Genomic DNA, 16,739 nt, shown 5'->3' on the forward strand with positions numbered 1-16,739 from the left:
ACTGCTGGTACTGGTGGTTGCAAATGATAGGGGAGGAGGAAAATGTTTATTTTTACATTTACCTTGAAACCCAAGGAAAGCTTTTCAAAAAAATTAAGATTACTTTTACAACTAAACAACCCAATTTTCTAACTTTATACTTTAACACGAAAAATATACTTTCTGAATTTTCTTCACGAAATAATGGTCACATGTTAACTTAAAAAAAAACTCTTTTTAAGGGAGATAAAAACATTATTATTTTCATTAATGGTCACATTTGAAGTTTAATGAAAACTACCAGATATGTAATGGTCATGTTTACTTATCGTGCGGTTAAACTTTTTTAAGTGTCTATAATAATATAATTTCTTGGGGTAAATTACAAAAGAAATGAGCATTTACATTTGTTACAATTTTAAAATGAATTTTTAATTTTTTTAATTTGTCACGAACTGAACTTTTAGGTTTGTTGTTACAAGAATTTTTAAATTTTACAATTCATTAATTGAACTTATTAACTTGTTGCAATCATAAAATGTTTTCAAAGGGTCCTTAAATACACTTATAAAACTTAATTTGCTTTGTTTTAGTGACCTATTTTTTATCTTAATCTGAAGCACCAAGTTTCCCATTTGGTTTTAGAGATTGCTGTCGCTAGAATAGACCGACCAAAGTCTTTCTTTCATTCCTTCCTGCTGTTCTTTCGCATGTTGTTGGTTACCATATGGGTATATTTGGCCTTATTTCTAATCTCTCCAAGTGATCACATGTTTCATTTTTCAGTTGCGATGCAATTTCTATATGTTAAGATTACAGGGTCAGCTTTTCTCCATGCAATCTCTTTACAACTTAATTTGTATTGATGTGACACACAATCAAACATTATATTTTGTTATACTGTTTTGACGGAGACTCACAGGAGTCGTCATAAAAGGAGTTGTTAGCAACAGTAAAGATAAAAGATCTCGCTATAAGCATTTTAGGGATGTAAGTGGCTTTTCAATGAATCTCAATTATTCTCGTTTGCAAGTAAAATGAATATAAAAATGAAGTATAGGTTTGACTTTATTAAAAAATTTATATGTAAATGGAGTTAATTGGCAACCATTCACATCCCCCCCCCCCCCCCCCCCCCCTCACCTTCTTGAAGCCATCAGATCTTCCCCTAGTTTTAGCATATGAATTCTTTATTATCCGTTTTGATGGACTCCGCCGTGGCTGCAGACAGATGAGAGTGCCTGCATTTTTGCTCCCTCGTTCTTTTTTTTTTCCTTTTTTTTTCTTTTTTGATAACTCATGTTTCGAGTTTCGCCCTGACTAGCCTTGAGGATGGACGACATTTCCCCTAATTCGTCTATTAGGTAAACTTAGATATAGTCACAATCTATACACACATAAAGCATGGCATTTAGTTCACACTTCGACATGAGACAAATACCACCACAAGAATTTGATCCCTGATAATTTCTGTGAAACTTCACATGCTTTATCGTTAAATTATGCTCGTGAAGGCTTTTGCTCTCTCAATTCTTTTTTGGTCTGTTGGGTGTTTTTTTTTCTAAAATTATCTTTCATTATTAATTGGAATTACTTTACAAGTGCTTAATTTTTTTTTAAAGATAAGATAAGTTTATGTTTGGTATTATTGTGCTATATTGTGTTATAAAAGTAAAGTTGATAAAAATAGTGTTTAATAACTAAGTGTTATGTTTTACTTAATTATAAATGCTTTTTCTATAAGTATTTCATAGAACAAAAACTAAAAACGCCTATAACTCTATGATAAGACATATCTCAAAGCTCAAAATGTTTATAACTTTTGTTAGTGTAGGTACGTAAAATATTAAAAATGACACGAATATATTGAACTAAGTATTTTAAACTAAGACTCCATGTTTTTATATCGAATGAAAAAAAAAAAATTCTAATAATAACTCAACAATAAAATTATTTTACGTTGAAACAAATAGTGTTTAAATTATTTATAATATTTTTAAATGTATATTATATACTTAATAATTAATATAATATAATATTTTTCCATGTGTAATAGGGGCACTACAAGAGGTTTGATTTTTTTCGGCAGTTAAAAAACTGCCGGAAAAAGTAAAAAACCGCCGGTAAAAATTTTTACCGGCGGTAATTTCATCTGTCGGAAATACGTCCGTCGGAAAATATTACCGGCGGTTTTCAACCGCCGGGAAAAAAAAATTACCGACGGTTTCTTCAAACCGTCGGTAAAAATAAGAATTCCCGACAGTTACTAAAATTTGCCGGCAAAGTTTTTTCTTTACCGGCGGTTTAAAACCGCCGGTAAAACATCATTACCGGCGGTTTAAAACCGTCGGCAAAGGTTTTATACCGGCGGTTTAGAACCGCCGGTAAAACATAATTACTGGCGGTTTAAAACCGCTGGCAAAGGTTTTATACCGGCGGTTTAGAACCGCCGGTAAAAGCCGGCTATTTAAAAAAAATTTGCCGACGGTTCAAAACCGTCGGCAAAGGTATTCACGGCGAAAAACAAAAACGCACCAACAATACCAAAAAAAAATTTTTTTACAACCTGTGTGCCTATATAACATTAATCAAATGCAATCCTGTATAACAAAAAATCACCAACAATTTTAAAAAATTCACCCACTACACACAACTAGTATAACAATTGTATAATAAATCTATTTAAATACCATTACAATTTTAAAAGATCAATCTTGTCACATCTCATTACACAATACCATTTTTGTACATACAAATCAACCCTTAAACTAAAACATGTCCGAGTGACCTCAAATAACCCTTGACTACACCACCATATTGCTCCAACCAAAATTGCATATTATATTTTTTCGATCTGCATTGAAAAACAATAGATCTATAAGTATGTGCATTAACTATGAAATTACATAAAACATGTTCAAAATTGCATAACTATATACAAAAACACTTACATCTGAGACCCTCCATGGTATTGTAGTTTTACTGTTATTAGCATCCCTCAAGACACGCATCCCAGAAAATTGTCGAGGCAATGGATATAAAGGTTTCAGCACTTTCTGAATACTAATTTCAACAAATTCATTACCTAGCTCTACTCCCCCTAGAGATTTGGTCGGATCAATGGATACAATGATTGCCTCAGCAACAATATGGCGAGGTATTCATCCATTCATCAAGTGAACAAATTCACTAATCTGTTATATCATACAAAATAATAAAAATTACTTAGTATATAATATCATGAGTATCCATGAGAATGATAACAAAGCAAGACATAAAACCATTTCTTAACATAGATACTAAACTTCCACTTCCTAATCTAGCATGTAACATAAAACTTGAGCCCTATCCTCATATTCATCGTGTGCATCATGGATGAGCTGGTTCAAATCTTTAATCCATGGAGTTCTACTTACCTGTTCAATTTTTTTTTGTTGTAGGTTTTACGTGGAGATAATAGTGCTCTTGCAAATGATATCCGGAAGGAAATGAAGGTAAAAGACATAGAAAGTGCATCCGCAACTAAGTTCTAACACAACAACATTATTTCTCTTCTTCCGTTATTTGAATATAATTTTTCTTTCTGATAGTAAGTATTTCTTCCATTAATTGATATCTAGTAGTTGCACTTTGTACCACAATCATTAGTCATGCTTCTGGTTTTATTTGGCGTGTGAGCTTTACATGTTTGAAGGTAAAAGCCCTAATGGCTGGAATTGCCACCACTTAGTTGCTGGAATTGCCTAGTGATTAATCTATAAGTTTTAACCATCTATGCTGTCATAAAAAGGAATTGTTGATAATTTTGTAGCTCTTTTGTGAAGAGGGGTGGCATTTTGGTGTATAAATTTGCTGAATTTGATTAATCTTAAAGAAACTTTCTTTATAGAGTACTGCCAATTGCACATTCTTACATTACAACTGTCACAAGTGGTGATCATGGACATATTAACACAAACTTGCATCTAATTAGTTTCAGGAATAATTGACTATGGAGGATATTATTGCTTTAAATGTAATTTTCAACACAGTTTTAGATCAACAATGTTAAACTTTTGTTCTCAGATGAACTCATACATACAATTTAAGCTTCCAAAGCACACAGAATGATAAGCAATCACTAGCCTTAGTCCCAGTAGATGTGGCCAAAGCACACATTAACAAACTAAAGAAAAGAATAAAGAAACTTTTGGCAAGTGGATGCCCACTCACAATGATACCCTTTCCAGGTATGCAATAACAGTCAGAATTAAAAAATGTTCTTTTTAAATCCCTGTTTTTTCTTTCTTGTTTATAAACAACAAAATAAATGAATATTTTGAACTTGGTTTGTTACGGCGCTTTTCCTTTTCGTTTTTGTTTTGTTTTGTTACGTTTGTTTGTTTGTTTTTAGAACCACAAAACAATTAATTTTGGTTTCCAACATGAAGATTTTACTGAAAAACTAGGAATTTGTTCTTTTTGCTGTTTTCAGTTTTTAATTTTCAAAATAGTGAAAATGTGTTCTCTTTGTTATTTTCAAAAACGCATTTTTGATAACAATTTTTTTTTTTTTGTAAAGACAATCCAAAACAATAAAAAATTATTTTGACTGTTTTTAGTCAAAACATGACCCAAAAATCAAAACGTGCAAAACACTCACTACTGTCTCTTTTCTCTCCCAAATCTGAGTCTCCCTTAGGGCCGACCCAACTATAAAGTCATATATGCCATGGCATAAGGCCCCCAAAATTGGAAGGCCTCAAATTTTAAAAATTTGTAATGTATATATTTTTTATTTTTTAATAATAAATATTTTATTAAAAAATTAAATACAAAACATTATAAATTTTTTAATTTCCCTTCACCATTTTTCAATTTTTCATCATTGCACAGACCTTCTTAGAGTTTTAAGAAAAATTAATTCTGTTTTTTTTATTTATTGTAGTAAATTATTTGACTTTTTTTTTTAATCTCTGAGACATTATATTTTAATTAAAAATTTATTATCCTTAAGAAGTTATTATATTTTGTACTTAATTGAATTTTAATTTTTTTTACTTTTTTTTAATAAAATGATGAAATATTTGTGTAAAAAAATGTATTATTTATTTTTTTTATAAAAAAAATAATACTCGAAAGCCTAAACAAATCTTTTCGCTTAAGGCCTCCAGCTTCATTAGACCGGCTCTGGTCTCCCCTTTTTTCTTTTCTCTTCCAGATCGACTAGGTCTTTTCCTTGTTGGCCGGTGATGTGTCTGCCACGGCCATCACCGCCACTCGCCATTGTGGATTGCGCCTGTCACCGCCATCAAACTTCCTCTCTTCCAAATTTGGCTGGGTTTCTTCCTTGTTGGCTAGCGACGTGCTTGCCATAGCCATCACTGTCGCTCGCTGTCGTGGACTATACTTGTCACCACCATATGACTTTCTCTCTTCCTTCTCTCTTCCAGATCCGACAGGTCTCTTCCTTATTGATAGGCGACACGCCTGCCACACCCATCAGCGTTGCTCGCTATCGTGGACCGAGCCTGTCACCGCCATCTGACTCATTTTCTCTTCCAGATCCGACTAGGTCTCTCCCTCATTGAGCTAATATTTATTTTTTATTTTTATATTTTCTATTTTTTTTGGCCAAAGTTAATTTATTTCTCGTTAGTTTTTTCTAATAGAAAAAAAATATTGCAAATTCATCAACTTTAAAATGTATATATTATTTAATAATATACTACCATTAAAATGTTTCAATTTAATGAATAATCAAATTTATTAAATTAAATATCATAAAATAATTTTTCTCAAAATTTCAAAGTGAACGCATTTTTCAGTTTTCGATTTTGAGAAACACTTTTTCATAATGATAAAAAGAACGCGTTTTTAGTAATTCCAAAACAGATACTCAAAACACAAAATTAAAAATGAATTCAAAAAGTTAAAATTAAAAATAAATTCAAAACTCAAAATTGAAAACTAAAACAAAAAAGATAATACCACCTAATATATTATTATGGACAGTAGAGATGCTTTTAAATCTAAAATTTTGAAATAATATATACTGAAAATATACAAAAATAATGTTATATACTAAGTAATACTTCTGAACATTTTTATCTTTTTAAAATAATGTTGACAAATAAATGGTCACAAGTAATATAATGTACGCTATAATTCTGGTAGGAAAGTTGCCCATTATTTGTAAAAGCCTCAAGGTGTATTAGAACAACTTGTGCCCTTACATTATTTGTAAGGGCACAAGGTGTTATAATATGCCTTATTTTCAAGCAAAATATGTTTTTCAAATCTTATTTTTAGGACCTTAACACTTTTGTTGTTGGTGATAAAGCAATTAATGGTGATTGTCGAAATCTTGAGAATAAAGTGGAGTAAATATAAAAATTTATTACCTTATCGGGTACCCCAATGACGATAATAGAAAAACAAAGACTGTTTAATATAAGATTCTAATAAGATTTCTCTATATTTTGTGTTATTAAAGATTCTTATTCTGACTATAAAAGTTGTTGCAGCAGCATTAATCATTATTATTATTTCCATAAATACTACTAATAAATAACCAATTTTATATATTAATTAGCAGGGAAATTAGATGAGTCTAACTAGGGCAGACTTGTGACCAAATTTCAAGAAAATCATTGGGCACGATTGAAAGACATGATATTTTAAAAATCATTTTGGGTAACATATTTTGAATTATTTTAAAAATCTAAGCTGTGTTCTCTTTACTTTTTATTTTTTAGTTTTGAATTTTGAATTCATTTTTATTTTTTTGTTTTAGTAGTTTGTTTTCAAAAAATTAAAAAGTAAACTAATTAAAACTAGAAAATGCGTTGTCTTTGAAATTTTAAAAATAATTTAAAAATGATATTTTATTAAATAAATTTAATTATTCAAAAAAATTAAAACTATTTAGATTTAAATAAATAAATAAATTGACTTAGAAAAAAATAACAAGTGGGATCATAATGTAATTATAAATAAGAAACATTAAAATAAAAATAAAAAATGTAAACTGATATTATATAATGTGATTATAAATGATAAGAATGCATCAAACAATTTAATAACAAGTGAGATACGATTACAATCCTCAATACAAATATTAAAAATAAACATAGTTTGAAAATTAAAATAATAAAATAAACATATTATTTAATATATATACACATATATACCTATTATTATTATTATTTATTAAATTATTTATTATATGTATTATTATTAATCCGTTCCTCCCCCAACCCCCCACATTTCTCTCCTATCTGTAATCTTCTTTTTGCCTGAGAGACCCAGTCCCTCCCCCAAGAAACCCACCCACTTCTTCTCTTCTTCCTTTCTTGGCCTTCATATCTCTTGTGACTTGAATCCGGCGACAGAGAGGCAAGCAGAGAAGCTAGTGGGTTGACGCCCACGGATAGAGTCGTGGCTGAGAGGGGTTGGTCCTCATTGGCTTCAAGAAAAGGAAGCAGTGGCAGGCTGTAATGGCAAATCTAGCTTGAAGAGAGGAAGAGAAGGGAGGAAACGGTGGCCAGCGGTGTTGGCGTGAAGAGAAAGAAGAGAGAAAGAGGGGAAAAGGGGAAGAGAATATCAAAACACGAAAAATGCACCCTATTTTTTGTGTTTTGAGATGGGAGTTTGTTTTGTATGAAAACACTCAAAATAACTTTTTATTGTTTTGAGTTTTATTTTAATTTTTTTTAAAAAATATATTTTTAAAAATAACAAAGGGAACACGTTTTCATTAATTTAGAAAATAAAAAACTAAAAATGACTTGAAAATGACAAAGAGAACGTAATCTAGGAGTATAAATAGAAGCATTTCTCAAGAAATAATAAAAAAAAAGAAAAGAAAAGAAAAAGAAAGACATGATGATGGACAACTTCAATTTTTACTTATCTTCACTAAAAAAAAAAAAGTTTTAGTATAAATGGGACATCTATTTGATTTGTATTCATGAGAGAGAGAGAGAGAGAGAGAGAGAGAGAGCTAGCTAATGAATCAATTCCACTGAAGCGTTCTAGATAGTCGACCAGATTAAAGACACGTCATATTTTTGGGGTTGTGTGCCCTCGTGGGTTGGCTTTTCAGGGTTGGAAGATGATAATAATTATCTTTTTTCTAATTTAAAATTTTAAAATGGTATCTCAATATAATATATTAAAATAATATTATATACTTAATAATTAATACCTCAAAATATTAACAAATGAAAGGGACAATGTACAATGTGTAGCAAACAACAACAATCATATTCATAAGCCCCTATTATTGATAGGGATAGTAGAGTTGGCTACATAAATCCTAAACCTTATACGAATAAATTATAATATGGAATACTTTGGTAAAAAATAGGGATGATCCCTTAACCCTATATTAGAAGCATTTTTTAATTTCAAGAAATAATAGATTAATAGTTGCTTCTTTAGTGTGGACAACCCAATTATTATTATTATTATTTTTTGAGAAATTTATAAAACATAAAAGAGAAATTATACACAAACATCTCTAGGGCATACCCCTAGCAAAAACAAAAGTACAGGAAAATCTAATAGCACTAATGGAGAATACAAGGATTCTAAGGGTAGAGCCCTAAGAAAGCTACATACTATCTAAGATAACTCCATGGGAGGTGCCATAAGTGGACAAAGGCTAACCCTAGCAGAGATTGAGGAAAATGAGGAATAGATAGGAGTATCCAAACAGTGTTCCGGATTAGATGAGCCAACTAGTCAGTCTAATGGTCCTGGCCACAAAAACAATAGTTGTTGTGCTCATGCCATATACAGTAGACCATCCCTTAAAGAACAAGCAATTTTCCCACCTATCAAGGATGCCTACCACTCCATCTTCTAGAGGCCTAACACACCCCTCAATCCCATCGATACTAGGGCCATCCAAATTTAGCTCGTTGTCGGAAGAAGATGACAATCTGCTTTGAATAAAGGCACTCAAAGAACAAGTGACTATGCATTTCTACAGCTGCGTGACATAAAAAATACCAGTTTGGAAAAGATAGGTACATATTGAGGCGATTAAGAGTTAACAATTGCTTTCTTAATAGCCATTTAAAGAATAAAGGCAAAGGTTAGGATCCCTGAGCTATGCCAGATAAGAATGCACCAAGGTACCTTGTCCCTCTTAGGAGACAAGGCCTTAAAAGCCTTTAGGATTGAAAATATACTATTTTTAGCAGGAAGCCATTGAAGGTGATCAGGCTAATCGACCAAAGACAACACAAGCATGGAGTCTTGAATAGCATCTAAGGAGGCATTGATAATAAATGACTAGCTCCAACTTCCATTATCAATAATCACAGATACCCGAGCTTTAGTTGTCATCGCCACTTGCTGAGGAAGTTATAATGCGAAAACTTGTCCACCAGAATGCCCAATGGATGCTAATAATCATGCCATAGGAAAACCCTCTACCTATTGTGGATTTTCCATTTGAAATGTCTTTGAGCCATATTGCGTAATGAAATTAGTTTTCTCCAATACCAAGGACACAAGATGGAAAAGCCAAAAACACTTCCCCCTAAGTCGGTAAGAATGTACCCACCGAATTTAGAGGGATTCCTGAGTATCTTGAAGCACTCGCTAATTAAATAAGCTTGGCCACCAAAGCCTAATTCCAAATATAGATGGGCTTAAGAGTCATGCTCCTTGGGGCAACATATGTCCTTCTAGGCCACTTTAGCTTTGTACGAATTAAGCTTAGCTCTACTCCATAGGAAAGTTCGAATCATCTGCTCCATCTCTTTGATCACCTGCTTAAGTAAAATAAAGAAAGATACCTAATAAACATGAATGGTTTGAGAGACCAAACTTGACTAGTTGGAGGAGCCCATCGAAGTAAAACAACCTACTTCTCCATGCACAAGCTTATTAACTTTGTCAAGGATAGGCTGACAATCATTGTAGGATAACTTTGTTATTAGAAGTAAAATGCCCAAATATTGGATGGGAAGTGAACCACATCGGAAACCCACCTCTGAGTATAACTCTGCCCTCAAGGTCTCATCTGGGCAATAGACAAAGCAATTACTTTTGTCTGAGTTGGCCACAAGGCTAGAAAGATGCAAGAACATGTCCAAATAGGATTTCAAGGTGCACATAGAAGCCTTGACCCCACGAGTGAAGAGTAAGAAGTCATCAATAATCATCAACATGACGGTTTGGGTCATCTCATAATGCTAGTGAAATTGAAAATCATCTACCTGAGCATGATACATCACGATCCCCTGCAATACTTGTATCACTAAAACAAACAGATAAGGCGACAAAGGGTCTCCCTAGCAAAGGTCCTTACCACCAGCAAAGAAACCATGGAGATCACCATTAATCTTAATTGAATATTTAATTTGGAGAGGTGATATAAGCCCTAGTCCATGCACAAAACTAGGGGGGGGGGGGGAAGGGGGATATATATTTATATAATGGAGAACAAGCATTAGAAAGTCCTAATCAATCGAATCATAGGTATTTGCTAGGTCAACTTTTAAGGCTCATCTAAGAGGGCCTTTGTGAAGATGATAGCCATGAACAAGTTCTTGGACTAGAAGAATATTATCCCCTATAAAACAACTCAGGACAAAAGCTGTTTGCGAAGCATTTACTAGGATTGGGAGAATGGTCTTAAGTTTGTTGGCTAATTAACCTTAGAGATAACCTTGTAACTGACACAAGATTAGATGATATTGGTTAATCGTCTCCAAGTGGGCCACCTTAGGGATGAGATTGATAATGGTGGTGTTGACTGCCCCAAGAGCTCACCAATTCTAAAAAAGCTATGAGTAGAAATAACATTAGAAGCCACAATATCTCATGATTACCTAAAGAATTTAACCATAAATCCATCAGACCCCGAGGCCTTATCATCCCCCATACTGAATAGAGCCTTCTTAATCTCTATGACCAAAGTAAGAAGACCCTTCTACTAATAATGTAAGAGACCCCAACTAGATATCCCTTCAACACAGGAAACCGGAAGGAAGTCCCTCGAGGGAATAAAAAAGAAGCATAATTCTACCATGCACATTCTTAGGATAACAACCTAGCACAACAGAAACATGATATATACATAGCTAAAGAGACGTGGAGGTGTTAACATCACAACATAACCCTCAACATAACACAAGGATATATATACGACACAACACCAAGGGGTAACATACACCCTTTAGACATGCAAAAGTTGCAAGACTCCCCCCAAGACTCAATGGCTGGGACCACTTTGTACACCCTGCTACTTGATAACTCAAATACTGCTATCCTTGTCCTCGATCTTAGACATCCCTTTACCTGGAATGATGTAAAATACGAGTGAGTCACAAGACTCAGCAAGCATAAAGAACAAAAAGGTAATAAAGTTGAGGGAATAACCCAAACCACCTGCACATCATGTGCACATACATATACACATCCACACCATGAATTCTCAAACTATGTAGTATACACATAAATAAACATGCACATAATGGTCATTGGGGCCCATATAAGACACATCGACACCCAAGTCCCTAAATCCAAACTTGTCGCTGCCATGAATTGGAAAGTAAATCAACATGCACTGTTACTCCAAAATCCACACCAAGTGCTCCAATCCTCATACCAACAAACCAAGCCAAAGCTCCCCCAACAACAAACCGAGTCCAAGCTCCCACACCAATATATTAAGCCGAAGCTCCCTCGGGACAGTCCTCCCGTCACCTGAGCTCGTGGATGTACATATTGCGAATAAATCCGCCATGCACATCAGTAACCATGTAACACAACATATAAGAAATGCAATGGCGTAGTAAGCATAAAGATGATATAAGGCCCCCATAAAACCAAACATCAAGTCATGCTTCGCCCACATAGTAATACACATGCAATACAATGCTCATGCACAACCCTAGTCATTCTAACATGCTTGTGCCCAAGCATTCATAGTTCATGTCCCCCATGTGATGCAAATTCGAACCCTAACATCACATTAACAATTCCTCGAGCATCGATCGATAGAGTCCCGAGCATCGATCGATAGTTTGTGTTTTAGGGAAAAATGATCAACAACTTTCTTGAGTCAGTCGACAATTTCCTCCCACAACATCAAACAGTCGACAACCTTGCCTAATTGGTTGACAACCCATGCATCTAGCAACCCGACCAACAAAACAAATGACCAAAATCACACAAACTGGCATGCATACACCCAACTAGAGCCTACCCCAACATGGTTAGGCATCATTCCATGAAGAATTATAGGGAGAGCCAAGCCTTATTCAAGCTCTTGGAAGAAATACAACAAGATTTCCCCTTTAAGGAGCTCACAACTCAAGAGACCTAAAGAGACTTGAAAATAGAGAATTCAAACTATAGAAAAGACAAGAAGGAAAAGGAACTTGCCTTAAGAAACCTGTAAGTGAAGGAGAGGGGTAAGAAATGCCCGGATGCAAGCTTCTTCTTCCTTTCCCTCTTCTTTTCCTTCATTCTCTTCTGTTTCCTCTTGACTGATTATTCCTTCTTTTTCTTTTCTCTCTAAAAGGCACCCACCGAGCTCTACCATTACCTAACCGACCTGAAAGTGGCCTCAAAAGCTGATCCCGATAACAATTAGTCGATAATCTTAAGCAATCTGTCGATAGTTTCTTCAATCGATTGATAGATTCAATTCAATCTGTTGACAACTTCCTCAATCGGTCAATAGTTTTCGGCAATCTGTCGACAATTGCTGCTTACAACCACATCTCCTTCTTACACCCTACAAACATAAACCAAATATACTTAAATACTGTAAAATCTCGAACCTCGATAATGGGTCGTTACAGATCATAAGAGATAGATCGATTTACATACATCTCTACCTTTTCCATAATCAAGGGAATAATATGTTGCTTGGGCCTTAAAAACTGCTGATAATATTAGACAATCAAATTTGATTGCTCTTCCTTGGTCTCAGTGAACAATCCATCTACACGCTTGAGGCTCTGAATGTTATGAAGGTTAATTTTGATGAACCTTCATAGTCTAGAAGAAGAAATGCATACAACAATTCCTCTTAGCAACCCATCTTATGTGAGCCCTTACCCGATAAAAGTTCGCTTCTTGGGAACAGGCCTCAACATATCCTACTCACTTCTTGCTTTTGGAGCCTAAGAAGAGTATCATTAAGGAAATCCACAAGGCGACGCTAAACAATCACAAGCTCATCCCTATATTATTATTATTATTATTATTATTATTATTATTATTATTATTATTATGTTAAAAACTTAACAACTTACCTTCACCAAACAACAAGATATGGGCATGTTTGCACCTTTTTACTATGTGTGGGCCATATTTTGGAATTTCATTCCATATATCGATGAAATATCCTTATTTTTTGTCCATGAATCAGCTGTCTAGAGAGAGAGGAGGAGATAAATAGAGGAGAGGAGAGGAAAGGAGAGGAGAGGAGAGAGAGAAATGGAGATCTAGTGATATAGAGAGAGAGGGAGCGGTGAAGAAAGAGATTTATAGTGCGAGAGAGATAGATTGGAGTAGCAGGGAGAGAGAGAGAGAGAGAGAGAGAGAGAGAGAGAGAGAGAGAGAGATTTCAACTTCTTTTTGATACCTCGAGAGACAAATCAGAGTAAGAGGCCAGAGTACGAAAAGGAATTTGTTTAAAGAGTAGATAGTCGATAAAACTTTTGCGGTGGGATCCCTCCATCCTTTTTGGCTTGAAATTTTTTTCCATCGATCCTTAATTACTGGGGTAAGTTCATCTTAGTACTGGATATAATATATCATCAATTAATTTTTTGCTTAAACATATAGCATCAAACTTGGTATCTGTAATTATTTATGCCCTCAATCACTTGTATGATCATTACCATTTTGATTAGGCGGTCGAATCAACTACAAGGATCCGTTTTCTCACTTTTTCTTTGATCTTTTTCATCAGATTCTAACCATTTTCTATCTTCTTTCATTAGGGCAATTGGATAATTATCCCAGAAGCTGATTCCTTTGTAAGTCCATTTATGCTGGTTTCAACTTTTTTTTTTTTTTGTAACTCATCGTGGGGTATATATATATATATATTATATCTGTATATATGTGTACATAGGGAGTGTTCCTCTTCCCTCCATTTACTGTCTTCTTGTCTAGACAAATTAACTTCGCAAACTTGTGTGGGGAGATGTTTTCGGGGGGCTTGTCTTGGGAATGTACCTAAAATGAAGATGGTCTTAAGGAAGATCCCCAGATAAAATTAAGATCCACCAACAGGCCGTAAAATTGTTCTTGTAATTTGGCATTCTCCTTGCAATGTCTTTGTTAGAAATATCACAAGGGGTTGGGTTTGTAATATTACATTGATATGATTTCATATTAGATGCTATGAGTTAATGTTTTATTTATTTCCTAAAACATACATTCCTTATTTGCAAAAGAAAATTGTTGCTTTTGGTCATAAAATTGTTACTTTCAATTGCATTCGTGCAGTGCTTTTGTTGGAAATATCATCCCTGAAAATGGCAAGGGGTTGGGTTGTTAAGGCTGCATTACATTGATATAATGATTTATGATTATTAGATGCCATCAAATTTTTATTTATTTATTTCCTAAAATCTGCCTTCTTTATTTGCAAAATACCCATGAGTGGGTCATCTTAAAATTATACTTCTAATAGTATGACATTTTCAACTTACTTATTTGCATATTTTTAAGTGTTTCTCTAATATTTTGCTTTAAACACCTAATGATATGTTTTAAATATATTTTAATTAATACATTTTGACCAATCAGATGAGGATATATAATTGAAATATATAAATTTAATAAATGTATGTTCAATACATATCAATGATGTGTTCTAGCCTAATTAATTGAGGTGTATCACATTGACCCGTCATTAGAAAAGTAAAGAGATTGGGGCTCAAATTTTATTACACTGACTACTCATATATTATGTCAAATGTTATTAACCAAATTTGTATTATTACCCAAAACTAGCTTATTTTTTTGCATAATTTAAAGGCGTATTAAATATTATTTAAGCAACTCAAATATATGTGCTATAACTTTTCCCCTTCCATTTATCAATAATTCACTTTTGGGTTAGTAATTTGTTATCTTAAATTTACTTTTCTATAATTACCATGCTATTATTTGTTCACCTTTGGCTCTTCTCTTTATTGACATCTCAAGTTTTTGCAATTTCAATTCAATGTTTCATGAGATTTCCTCTTTCTAGCTATCTCATCAGTTTGATCTTTGATTAGCTTTCAAGTTGTGGTCTTGCTGTTTACAATTCTAATTGAAATTCATTATCAAGGAAGTGACATGGCTGGCCAATCCAACGAGCAAGAAAGGGTCATTCAACAATTCCCGAGTCATCAGTGTCGTCATCATCATCATCATCATGAAGTGCCTAAACCGCGACTTCTTTGGACACCTCAGTTACATGCAAGCTTTCTTGATGCCGTTGATCAACTTGGTGGACCAAATTGTTAGTTCCTCATTTTTTTATTATGTTCTTAGTTCCCCATTCTTTGCTTTCTTGGAAAATAATTTTTGGCTTACACTTTTTTCCTTTTTGGTTTGTTCCCTATATTTAATTTTTACATTTAACTCTTTATTCTCTTTTTAATATATCTTCTTGTATATAATAGTGTTATATGTAGGGCTAGGTTGTATAGGCTATACTTCTTCACTTCATTTAATAATATAAAGCAGGTGGTTAACATGGTCAAATCAGCTCTCTTCTTCAGAACATCTCTAGGAATAAGATCAGGGAAGTTAAACTCTCTTATAGCTAAAGATGTGAATTGGACCTGGAAATGGCAATGTGCGAGTTCAAGTAGGGGAGCGCCATCCTCGTCTTCGAACCCACACTTGAATCGAAACTCATTTAGAAAGGGAAAACTATATATCCCAATCTTGTTCTCATGGGATTTGGGGATCCTCGTTCGAAATCTATTCTTCGAATCACCTACCTAAATCATATTGAACAAATTCAAACTTAGCCTTTATCCTTCCCCAAATCTCATCCAATTATATGATAAAAATTAAAATATCATATTAAAATAAGAAAAAAATGCAACATTTAAATTAAGATATCTAAAATTAATATTAAAACATATGACAAAAAAAAAAAATTGCAGATATTAAAATTTTAAGTCAAAATAGTACATTTTCAATTTCTTTTGATCCTTTATAAACTCAATCATGGGTTTGGGATGAGAAGTACTATTCTCACTTTACCCAAGCCACCTCTTTGTACTTTGATTTTTGTCAAACCTGATCGTAAACCCAAATTGATTGGAGAAAATTACTAGCTTTGATTCAAGCAGGGTTTGAGTAAGGACTCGTGTGGAAGGTATAAAAAGTGACATCTTTGACCGGGTCACACATAACGCAACTTGCCACCATGTGGATTGTGTTGTGCTAAGGGCTTTGAGGCCTAACCCAACCCCCTATATCCATTGCCCTTGCAATATATAAAGAATTTGGGCATTTAGAATTGTCATATATACGCAACAATACATTAATTTTTTTTAAAAATTTAGAAAGGAAGGCTTGCCCAAGACTATGGTCAATCTAAGACAATCCATTTGGGGAGTTGGAGTGACGACAAGACACAACATAAATAGTATGGCTTGGTTAAACCCATCATGTCGACACAAGAATATCTGTTGACACTAGGAATTGAAATGTTGACTCTTGAACATATGATAGGACTTATAAGAGTTGGCAGAGTACATTGTGATAGTTTAATTGTTTTCATTAATGTA

This window comes from Diospyros lotus, chromosome 15, assembly GCF_014633365.1.
Source record: "Diospyros lotus cultivar Yz01 chromosome 15, ASM1463336v1, whole genome shotgun sequence".
In the NCBI taxonomy this organism is placed as follows: domain Eukaryota; kingdom Viridiplantae; phylum Streptophyta; class Magnoliopsida; order Ericales; family Ebenaceae; genus Diospyros; species Diospyros lotus.